The sequence below is a fragment of the Pelodiscus sinensis genome, chromosome 3 (assembly GCF_052426305.1).
Source record: "Pelodiscus sinensis isolate ZL-2025 chromosome 3, ASM5242630v1, whole genome shotgun sequence".
NCBI classification, from domain to species: Eukaryota; Metazoa; Chordata; order Testudines; family Trionychidae; genus Pelodiscus; species Pelodiscus sinensis.
This window is the reverse complement of record NC_143054.1, coordinates 138,029,604-138,041,221: the sequence shown is the minus strand read 5'-3', so window position 1 is coordinate 138,041,221 and position 11,618 is coordinate 138,029,604. Positions and strand designations below refer to the sequence as shown.

The following is an 11,618-nucleotide window of genomic DNA, read 5'->3' as shown; positions in this document are numbered from 1 at the left end:
TGTTGCTCATTTTGAATGGTGTCTAATGGGAGTGCTTTGTTACAGGTGGATCTTGAAGAGGTGCCAGGATAGGGGGTAAGGCTTTGAGCTGGGCCTCCTTCCTCTTGCCATCAGCCTTCCACCAAAGCCAGGCAGAGGGGAAACTGAGGAAGCGGCCAAGAGGAGCTTGCCTTGGAAAGCGGTGATAGGACCTGTGGTAAGCATTGCCTTTGGGGGTTGATGCTCTGTCATGAGCTGGTTGGGCTAAATGTGGTAGGTTTTGTGTGTGGTGTCATTTCCTTCACTGGTGCCGGTTCCTGGGACGGTTTGTCCATGTGTTGCTCATTTTGAATGGTGTCTAATGGGAGTGCTTTGTTACAGGTGGACCTTGGACAGGTGCCAGGATAGGGGGCAAGGCTATGAGCTGGGCCTCCTTCCTCTTCCCAGCAGCCTTTCACCAAAGCCAGGCAGAGGGGAAACTGAGGAAGCGGCCAAGACGAGCTTGCCATGGAAAGCAGTGATAGGACCTGTGGTAAGCATTGCCTTTGGGGGTTGATGCTCTGTCATGAGCTGGTTGGGCTAAATGTGGTAGGTTTTGCGTGTGGTGTCATTTCCTTCACTGGTGCCGGTTCCTGGGACGGTTTGTCCATGTGTTGCTCATTTTGAATGGTGTCTAATGGGAGTGCTTTGTTACAGGTGGACCTTGGACAGGTGCCAGGATAGGGGGCAAGGCTTTGAGCTGGGCCTCCTTCCTCTTCCCAGCAGCCTTCCACCAAAGCCAGGCAGAGGGGAAACTGAGGAAGCTGCCAAGAGGAGCTTGCCTTGGAAAGCAGCGATAGGACCTGTGGTAAGCATTGCCTTTGGGGGTTGATGCTCAGTCATGAGCTGGTTGGGCTAAATGTGGTAGGCTTTGTGTGTGTGGTGTCATTTCCTTCACTGGTGCCGGATCCTGGGATGGTTTGTCCATGTGTTGCTCATTTTGAATGGTGTCTAATGCGAGTGCTTTGTTACAGGTGGATCTTGCAGAGGTGCCAGGATAGGGGGTAAGGCTATGAGCTGGGCCTCCTTCCTCTTCCCAGCAGCCTTCCACCAAAGCTAGGCAGAGGGGAAACTGAGGAAGCGGCCAAGAGGAGCTTCCCCTGGAAAGAGGTGATTGGACCTTTGGTAAGCATTGCCTTTGGGGGTTGATGCTCTCTCATGAGCTGGTTGGGCTAAATGTGGTAGGTTTTGTGTGTGGTGTCATTTCCTTCACTGGTGCCGGTTCCTGGGACGGTTTGTCCAAGTGTTGCTCATTTTGAACGGTGTCTAATGCGACTGCTTTGTTACAGGTGGATTTTGAAGAGGTGCCAGGATAGGGGGCAAGGCTATGAGCTGGGCCTCCTTCCTCTTCCCAGCAGCCTTCCACCAAAGCCAGTCAGAGGGTAAACTGAGGAAACGGCCAAGAGGAGCTTGCCTTGGAAAGCAGTGATAGGACCTGTGGTAAGCATTGCCTTCGGGGGTTGATGCTCTGTCATGAGCTGGTTGGGCTAAATGTGGTAGGCTTTGGGTGTGTGGTGATTTCCTTCACTGGTGTTTGATCCTGGGACGGTTTGTCCATGTGTTGCTCATTTTGAATGGTGTCTAATGGGAGTGCTTTGTTACAGGTGGAACTTGGACAGGTGCCAGGATAGGGGGCAAGGCTATGAGCTGGGCCTCCTTCCTCTTCCCAGCAGCCTTCCACCAAAGCCAGGCAGAGGCGAAACTGAGGAAGCTGCCAAGAGGAGCTTGCCTTGGAAAGCAGCGATAGGACCTGTGGTAAGCATTGCCTTTGGGGGTTGATGCTCAGTCATGAGCTGGTTGGGCTAAATGTGGTAGGCTTTGTGTGTGTGGTGTCATTTCCTTCACTGGTGCCGGATCCTGGGATGGTTTGTCCATGTGTTGCTCATTTTGAATGGTGTCTAATGCGAGTGCTTTGTTACAGGTGGATCTTGCAGAGGTGCCAGGATAGGGGGTAAGGCTTTGAGCTGGGCCTCCTTCCTCTTGCCACCAGCCTTCCACCAAAGCCAGGCAGAGGGGAAACTGAGGAAGCGGCCAAGAAGAGCTTGCCATGAAAAGGAGCGATAGGACCTGTGGTAAGCATTGCCTTTGGGGGTTGATGCTCTGTCATGAGCTGGTTTGGCTAAATGGGGTAGGTTTTGTGTGTGGTGTCATTTCCTTCACTGGTGCCAGTTCCTGGGACGGTTTGTCCATGTGTTGCTCATTTTGAATGGTGTCTAATGGGAGTGCTTTGTTACAGGTGGACCTTGGACAGGTGCCAGGATAGGGGGCAAGGCTATGAGCTGGGCCTCCTTCCTCTTCCCAGCAGCCTTCCACCAAAGCTAGGCAGAGGGGAAACTGAGGAAGCGGCCAAGAGGAGCTTGCCCTGGAAAGAGGTGATAGGACCTTTGGTAAGCATTGCCTTTGGGGGTTGATGCTCTGTCATGAGCTGGTTGGGCTAAATGGGGTAGGTTTTGTGTGTGGTGTCATTTCCTTCACTGGTGCCGGTTCCTGGGACGGTTTGTCCAAGTGTTGCTCATTTTGAATGGTGTCTAATGCGAGTGCTTTGTTACAGGTGGATCTTGAATAGGTGCCAGGATAGGGGGCAAGGCTTTGAGCTGGGCCTCCTTCCTCTTGCCACCAGCCTTCCACCAAAGCCAGGCAGAGGGGAAACTGAGGAAGCGGCCAAGAGGAGCTTGCCTTGGAAAGCGGTGATACGACCTGTGGTAAGCATTGCCTTTGGGGGTTGATGCTCTGCCATGAGCTGGTTGGGCTAAATGTGGTAGGCTTTGTGTGTGTGGTGTCATTTCCTTCACTGGTGCCGGTTCCTGGGACGGTTTCTCCATGTGTTGCTCATTTTGAATGGTGTCTAATGGGAGTGCTTTGTTACAGGTGGATCTTGAAGAGGAGCCAGGATAGGGGGTAAAGCTTTGAGCTGGGCATCCTTCCTCTTGCCACCAGCCTTCCACCAAAGCCAGGCAGAGGGGAACCTGAGGAAGCGGCCAAGAGGAGCTTGCCTTGGAAAGTGGTGATAGGACCTGTGGTAAGCATTGCCTTTGGGGGTTGATGCTCTGTCATGAGCTGGTTGGGCTAAACGTGGTAGACTTTGTGTGTGTCTGTCTGTCTGTGTGTGGTGTCATTTCCTTCGCTGGTGCTGGTTCCTGGGATGGTTTGTCCATGTGTTGCTCATTTTGAATGGTGTCTAATGGGAGTGCTTTGTTACAGGTGGGTTTTGAAGAGGTGCCAGGATAGGGGGCAAGGCTATGAGCTGGGCCTCCTTCCTCTTCCCAGCAGCCTTCCACCAAAGCCAGTCAGAGGGGAAACTGAGGAAGCGGCCAAGAGGAGCTTGCCTTGGAAAGCAGTGATAGGACCTGTGGTAAGCATTGCCTTTGGGGGTTGATGCTCTGTCATGAGCTGGTTGGGCTAAATGTGGTAGGCTTTGTGTGTGTGGTGGTTTCCTTGACTGGTGCTTGATCGTGGGACGGTTTGTCCATGTGTTGCTCATTTTGAATGGTGTGTAATGGGAATGCTTTGTTACAGGTGGACCTTGGACAGGTGCCAGGATAGGGGGCAAGGCTATGAGCTGGGCCTCCTTCCTCTTGCCACCAGCCCTCCACCAAAGCCAGGCAGAGGGGAAACTGAGGAAGCGGCCAAGAGGAGCTTGCCTTGGAAAGTGGTGATACGACCTGTGGTAAGCATTGCCTTTGGGGGTTGATGCTCTGTCATGAGCTGGTTGGGCTAAATGTGGTAGGCTTTGAGTGTGTGTGGTGGTTTCCTTCACTGGTGCTGGTTTCTGGGACGGTTTCTCCATGTGTTGCTCATTTTGAATGGTGTCTAATGGGAGTGCTTTCTTACAGGTGGATCTTGAAGAGGTGCCAGGATAGGGGGCAAGGCTTTGAGCTGGGCCTCCTTCCTCTTGCCAGCAGCCTTCCACCAAAGCCAGGCAGAGGGGAAACTGAGGAAGCTGCCAAGAGGAGCTTGCCATGGAAAGCAGTGATAGGACCTGTGGTAAGCATTGCCTTTGGGGTTTCATGCTCTGTCATGAGCTGGTTGGGCTAAATGTGGTAGGTTTTGTGTGTGGTGTCATTTCCTTCACTGGTGCCGGTTCCTGGGACCGTTTCTCCATGTGTTGCTCATTTTGAATGGTGTCTAATGCGAGTGCTTTGTTACAGGTGGATTTTGAAGAGGTGCCAGGATAGGGGGCAAGGCTTTGAGCTAGGCCTCCTTCCTCTTGCCAGAAGCCTTCCACCAAAGCCAGGCAGAGGGGAAACTGAGGAAGCTGCCAAGAGGAGCTTGCCATGGAAAGCGGCGATAGTACCTGTGGTAAGCATTGCCTTTGGGGGTTGATGCTCTGTCATGAGCTGGTTGGGCTTAATGTGGTAGGCTTTGGGTGTGTGGTGGTTTCCTTCACTGGTGTTTGATCCTTGGACGGTTTGTCCATGTGTTGCTCATTTTGAATGGTGTCTAATGGGAGTGCTTTGTTACAGGTGGATCTTGAAGAGATGCCAGGATAGGGGGTAAGGCTTTGAGCTGGGCCTCCTTCCTCTTGCCATCAGCCTTCCACCAAAGCCAGGTAGAGGGGAAACTGAGGAAGCGGCCAAGAGGAGCTTGCCTTGGAAAGCGGTGATAGGACCTGTGGTAAGCATTGCCTTTGGGGGTTGATGCTCTGTCATGAGCTGGTTGGGCTAAATGTGGTAGGTTTTGTGTGTGGTGTCATTTCCTTCACTGGTGCTTGATCCTGGGACGGTTTGTCCATGTGTTGCTCATTTTTAATGGTGTCTAATGGGAGTGTTTTGTTACAGGTGGACCTTGGACAGGTGCCAGGATAGGGGGCAAGGCTTTGAGCTGGGCCTCCTTCCTCTTACCAACAGCCTTCCACCAAAGCCAGGCAGAGGGGAAACTGAGGAAGCGGCCAAGAGGCGCTTGCCTTGGAAAGAGGTGATAGGACCTGTGGTAAGCATTGCCTTTGGGGGTTGATGCTCTGTCATGAGCTGGTTGGGCTAAATGTGGTAGGCTTTGTGTGTGTGGTGTCATTTCCTTCACTGGTGCCGGTTCCTGGGACGGTTTCTCCATGTGTTGCTCATTTTGAACGGTGTCTAATGGGAGTGCTTTGTTACAGGTGGATCTTGAAGAGGTGCCGGGATAGGGGGTAAGGCTTTGAGCTGGGCCTCCTTTCTCTTGCCACCAGCCTTCCACCAAAGCCAGGCAGAGGGGAAACTGAGGAAGCTGCCAAGAGGAGCTTGCCTTGGAAAGCAATGATAGGACCTGTGGTAAGCATTGCCTTTGGGGGTTGATGCTCTGTCATGAGCTGGTTGGGCTAAATGTGGTAGGCTTTGTGTGTGTGGTGTTATTTCCTTCACTGGTGCCGGTTCCTGGGACGGTTTGTCCATGTGTTGCTCATTTTGAATGGTGTCTAATGGGAGTGCTTTGTTACAGGTGGATTTTGAAGAGGTGCCAGGATAGGGGGCAAGGCTATGAGCTGGGCCTCCTTCCTCTTCCCAGCAGCCTTCCACCAAAGCCAGTCAGAGGGGAAACTGAGGAAGCGGCCAAGAGGAGCTTGCCTTGGAAAGCAGTGATAGGACCTGTGGTAAGCATTGCCTTTGGGGGTTGATGCTCTGTCATGAGCTGGTTGGGCTAAATGTGGTAGGCTTTGTGTGTGTGGTGGTTTCCTTGACTGGTGCTTGATCGTGGGACGGTTTGTCCATGTGTTGCTCATTTTGAATGGTGTCTAATGGGAGTGGTTTGTTACAGGTGGATCTTGAAGAGGTGCCAGGATAGGGGGTAAGGCTTTGAGCTGGGCCTCCTTCCTCTTACCACCAGCCTTCCACCTAAGCCAGGCAGAGGGGAAACTGAGGAAGCGGCCACGAGGAGCTTGTCTTGGAAAGAAGTTATAGGACCTGTGGCAAGCATTGCCTTTGGGGGTTGATGCTCTGCCATGAGCTGGTTGGGCTAAATGTGGTAGGTTTTGTGTGTGGTGTCATTTCCTTCACTGGTGCTGGTTCCTGAGACGGTTTGTCCATGTGTTGCTCATTTTGAATGGTGTCTAATGGGAGTGCTTTGTTACAGGTGGATCTTGAAGAGGTGCCGGGATAGGGGGTAAGGCTTTGAGCTGGGCCTCCTTCCTCTTGCCACCATCCTTCCACCAAAGCCAGGCAGAGGGGAAACTGAGGAAGCGGCCAAGAGGAGCTTGCCTTGGAAAGCGGTGATACGACCTGTGGTAAGCATTGCCTTTGGGGGTTGATGCTCTGTCATGAGCTGGTTGGGCTAAATGTGGTAGGCTTTGTGTGTGTGGTGTCATTTCCTTCACTGGTGCCGGTTCCTGGGACGGTTTCTCCATGTGTTGCTCATTTTGAATGGTGTCTAATGGGAGTGCTTTGTTACAGGTGGATCTTGAAGAGGTGCTGGGATAGGGGGTAAGGCTTTGAGCTGGGCCTCCTTCCTCTTGCCACCAGCCTTCCACCAAAGCCAGGCAGAGGGGAAACTGAGGAAGCTGCCAAGAGGAGCTTGCCTTGGAAAGCAATGATAGGACCTGTCAAATCTTGAAGGTTAATTTATATTCTAAATAATGGACCTAGAAGCTCAAACGGAAACCAGACCTGCATTGTGATACACATTGTATAAAGGCACAATAACAAATCATCCATGCCCCTGAGAACTTATAGTCTGAATAGAGAAGACAAACAAAAGGTTAAAGGGGAAACAGAGGCATAGAGAAGTGAAGTGTCATGCCATTCTCCCTGACTATGAACATGCCATATTGCAATATTTCTATAAGTCAGACAAAATGCTAAAAGACTTTAAAATAAAGATTTAAAAGAAAGGGGGGATAAGACACAGCAGAATGAGCAAATTTCCATGTGCAGCTGGCTTGCAAAAACTTGGTGTATTCATTCCATAGTCCCTAAGTATGCAAATTCCCAGTTGATTTCACTTGGATGGGTTTGTGTGCACTGATCCTTTGGCAAGACTGGAGGAGGCATCTCTTCTGTTGGGTGCACACTCAGGATCTCCAATTTTAACACATTTTCCTATTTCCTAGCCCCATTTCCATCTCACCCTCTTAACTCTGGGTTTCATTACAACAGGGATTATAGACATTCACAGTTTTGATTATGTGTAAATAATCAGCAATGAGGAAATCTCAAAAGCTTCATGCTGAGTAAGCACCCCAATATTCAGGCATTCATTCAAACCTATTTGGTTCTCGAAGAGGGATTAAGAAGCATATATGAACAGCTTTTCTTATACTATTTCCATTTTTAAGTACCAACCAAAACTGAAAAATGGAGAAAAGTGTGAAAATGTTGGTGGAGGAAGGGGAAGATTGATAGAGGAAAGCAAAAGTAACAGCACAAGTTTTGGTACAATTGCAGGTGAATGTTACAGTCATTTGTAATTGTATCTGAATCACCTTTGACATGTGTACTCTCCATGTACACCTGGAATTTCTCACCTTGTTCCGCAGTCCAGTTCTAGCTGGGTCTCTGTGATTTATATGCACACAGTTGTGAGGCAGACATTAAAGTACTTACATGAAGCAAACAACACTCTGTCTTTCTGATTATTCCTAAGTTATGGACACTGCAACATGCTGCACTAGCACATGACTTACAGAATTCTGGATGTTCTGTGACTCAGCCAGATTCTGTACGTACTCGTTTTTTTCAGTAAGCCAAGAAAGGTAGCAGAATGCTGTGTTGCAGGCTGTGTAGTTTGTATAAGAGCTTATATTGGAGGTGGTATAAGCTGCTCCTCCCTAGGCAGAGTGTCACCTTAAATCTCCATCTTTCCTGATAATGGTCATAACTGGCCTCCAACATGTCCACGGGACTACAGTCTCAGACTCCTTATTCCCTATATTTCTGACCAAGAATGCTGGGTGGATTAGGTTCCAAACAGCCTCCTGTCCCTGCTCCAAATTAGAAGCTGAAGGGTGTTCAAAATTTCTAAGCATTCTGAGACCCAAATGATCCCACTGAAATAGCAGTTATTAAAAATAGAATGATGACAGGATGAAAATAAGAGGGTTTATTAGATGATGAGCTTTCGTGGGCCAGACCCACTTCCTCAGATCAAATAGTGGAAGAAAATAGTCACAACCATATATACCAAAGGATACAATTTAAAAAAATGAACACATATGAAAAGGACAAATCACATTTCAGAACAGGAGGGGGATGCAGGAGGGGGAGAGGAAGGAAGGTAAGTGTCTGTGAATTGATGATATTAGAGGTGGGGAGAGTGGGATGTTTGTGAGTTAATGGTATTAGAGGTGATAATTGGGGAAGCTATCTTGGGTAAAATAGCTTGAGTGTTTGTTCATTCCTTTTTGGAGAGTGTCGAATTTTAACATGAATGACAGTTCAGAGGATTCCCTTTCAAGTGCAGATGTAAAAGGTCTTTGTAGCAGAATGCAGGTGGTTAAGTCATTGAGAGAGTGTAATGTGTGTGTTTCTTTTTTCTTTGAGATGTGACTTTTAAACCCAATCTCATGATTTTGGGGAGCTGACTGCTGACGGTTGACAACACTGTGATCTCCTTGTTTGCACCTCTGGGAACTAAGGCCCGGTCCACACTTTAGGGGAAGGTCAGCTTATAGTACGCAATTCCAGCTATGTAAAAAACAAACTGAAGTCGACATACCCTTAAGCCGAGCTTTGGTGCCATCCTCAGTGGGTGGCAGACTGAAGAAATACTCCCACTGAATTCCCTTACTCCTCACAAGGAGTAGGCCCAAAACTTCTGTATCAGGTAGGTCACCACTCTCTGTGATCTGCTACCCATTCCGAGACGATACTAATTAATGTTAACATAAGTGAAGGATAAATGTACCTATAAAAGCCCCCAGCAAACGTTGTATATGTACATATTTTCCAATATGACCATTAATTTAATTATCAATTCCTTGGTTATATGGTGATCTATTTTGATCCTAGTACAAGTTGGACGTCCCTGCTCCGGCGTCCTCGGGACCTGAGTCATTCTATACCAGGGAGTTTGCCGGATCAGGGGAGGTCAGTGCTCTCCTGCTGGCTGCCCCATTGCTGGGTCATCTCGCTGAGGCGCCAAAGGGCTGGTGCTCCCTGCCCTGCTGCCTACCTATTGCAACTTCCCAGGGGTTTCCCAGCCAAGGCTGCCCAGTCACCACTAGCCCTGCTGCCTCTCGGGGTTCCCAGCTGCTGCCAACCCCACTATCCCTGGGGGTTCCTTGGGGATTCCCAGCTCCAGGCCACACCCAGGCCCATTACCACTGGGGGTTTCCCAGGGTACTGTGGCCCTGCCACCAGAGATTCCCCAACTAGAGCTGGGACTCCCCAGGCTGCTGCCTGGCACCACTGCTGGGGTTCCCCAGCTAGAGCTCCCAGGACACTGACTGGCTCCACTGCTGACAGGGGTTTTCTGGCCAGGACTGCCTGGCCATCCCAGCCCCCACAGCAGGGAAATCTCTGGGGTTCTCCACCTGCTGCCAGTCGCACTGATAGGGGATCACTACCTGCATGACCCCACTGACACTAGGGGTTCCCTGGCCGGGGCAGAGGCTCCCTGATGCCACCTGGCCCCCCTAATGCTTGGGTTCCCCTGCCCAGCCACTGCTGGCCCAGCTAGGATTCCACAGACCCTAAGATCTCCAGGCTGGCTCTCACTCCTGGAGCTCTTTGATTCTCTTTAAACTAGGTTCGGGGACAGGTGAGCAAAGCCCACAGGAAAGTGCTGAATGTGCGGGACTGGGAGATGGGTTGGAAATGGGGGGGACTACGGCCTATAATGGCAAGGAGAAAGGAGGGTCAGGGCATAACAGGGAGGCAAGATCAAATCAGTATCTTAGATGCCTATATACAAATGCAAGAAGTATGGGTAATAAGCAGGAAGAACTGGAATTGCTAACAAATAAATACAACTATGATATCATTGGTATTACAGAAACCTGGTGGGATGCGACGCATGATTGGAATATTGGTATGGAAGGGTATGGCTTGCTCAGGAAGGACAAACAGGGAAAAAAGGGAGGAGGGGTTGCCTTGTATATTAAAAATGTACACACTTGGACTGAAGTGGAGATGAACGTAGGAGATAGCTGTGTAGAGAGTCTCTGGGTTAAGCTAAAAGGGGTAAAACATGAGGGTGATGTCATGCTAGGAGTCTACTACAGGCCACCTAGCCAGATGGAAGAGGTGGATGAGGCCTTTTTTAAACAATTAACAAAACTATCCAAAGCCCAAGATTTGGTGGTGATGGGGGACTTCTACTATCCAGACATATGTTGGGAAACTAACACAGCGGGGCATAGGCTATCCAATAAGTTTCTGGACTGCATTGGAGACAACTTTCTGTTTCAGAAGGTTGAAAAAGCTGCCAGAGGAGAAGCTGTTCTGGATTTGAGTTTAACAAATAGGGAGGAACTAGTTGAGAACTTGAAAGTGGAAGACAGTATGGGGGACAGTGATCATGAAATAATAGAGTTCATGATCTTAAGGTAAGGTAGAAGGGAGACCAGCACAATTGAGGTAATGGATTTCAGGAAGGCAGATTTTGATAAGCTCAGAGAACTTGTAGGTAAGGTCCCATGGGAAGCAAGACTGAAGGGAAAAACAACTGAGGAGAGTTGGAAGTATTTCAGAGGGACGTTGTTAAGGGCCCAAAAGCAAACAATTCCGCTCTGTAGGAAAGATAGAAAATATGGCAAAAGACCAGCTTGGCTTAACAAGGAGATCTTGCATGATCTCAAAATAAAAAAGGAGTCATATAAAAAATGGAAACTAGGACAACTAACAAAGGATGAATATAGGCAAGCAACACGGGAATGCAGGGGCAAGATTAGAAAGGCAAAGGCACAAAATGAGATCAAACTAGCTACAGGCATAAAGGGAAACAAGAAGACCTTTTATAAATACATTAAAAGCAAGAGGAAGACCAAGGACAGGGTAGGCCCACTGCTTAGTGAGGAGGGAGAAGCAGTAACAGGAAATCTGGAGAAGTCTGGAGGTGTGCCTAACGTAGCGAATACAAGCAGAGAGAGGGTAAGTTTAGAAGATAGGATAAACAAAGAACAAGTTAAAAATCACTCAGGAAAGTTAGATGTCAGCAAGTCACCAGGTCCTGATGAAATGCATCCCAGGATACTCAAGGAGCTGATAGAGGAGGTATCTGAGCCTTTAGCTATGATCTTTGAAAAATCATGGAACACAGGGGAGATTCCAGAGGACTGGAAAAGGGCAAATATTGTGCCCATCTATAAAAAGGGGAATAAGAACAACCCAGGAAACTACAGACCGGTCAGTTTAACGTCTGTCCCAGGGAAGATAATGGAGCAGGTAATTAAGGAAATCATATGCAAACACTTGGAAGGTGATAAAGTGATAGGGAATAGCCAGCATGGGTTTGTGAAGAACACGTCATGCCAAACTAATCTGATAGCTTTCTTTGATAGGATAACGAGCCTTGTGGATAAGGGAGAAGCGGTGGATGTCATATACCTAGACTTTAGTAAGGCATTTGATATGGTCTCACATGATAGTCTTATTGATAAACTAGGCAAATATAACTTAGATAGGGCCACGATAAGGTGGGTGCATAATTGGCTGGATAACCGTAGTCAGATAGTTGTTGTTAACGGTGCTAAATCC

The 11,618-nt window shown here is 49.0% G+C and overlaps 1 long non-coding RNA gene across 1 annotated transcript; it reads left to right on the top strand.

Moving 5' to 3' along the window:
- Window positions 1–4,493: 4,493 nt before the first annotated feature.
- Window positions 4,494–9,945, top strand: LOC142827990 (uncharacterized). Its single transcript, XR_016349241.1, has 4 exons — window positions 4,494–6,539; window positions 8,463–8,745; window positions 8,931–9,008; window positions 9,916–9,945. It is a non-coding gene; the product is annotated as an uncharacterized LOC142827990 (long non-coding RNA).
- Window positions 9,946–11,618: the final 1,673 nt, after the last annotated feature.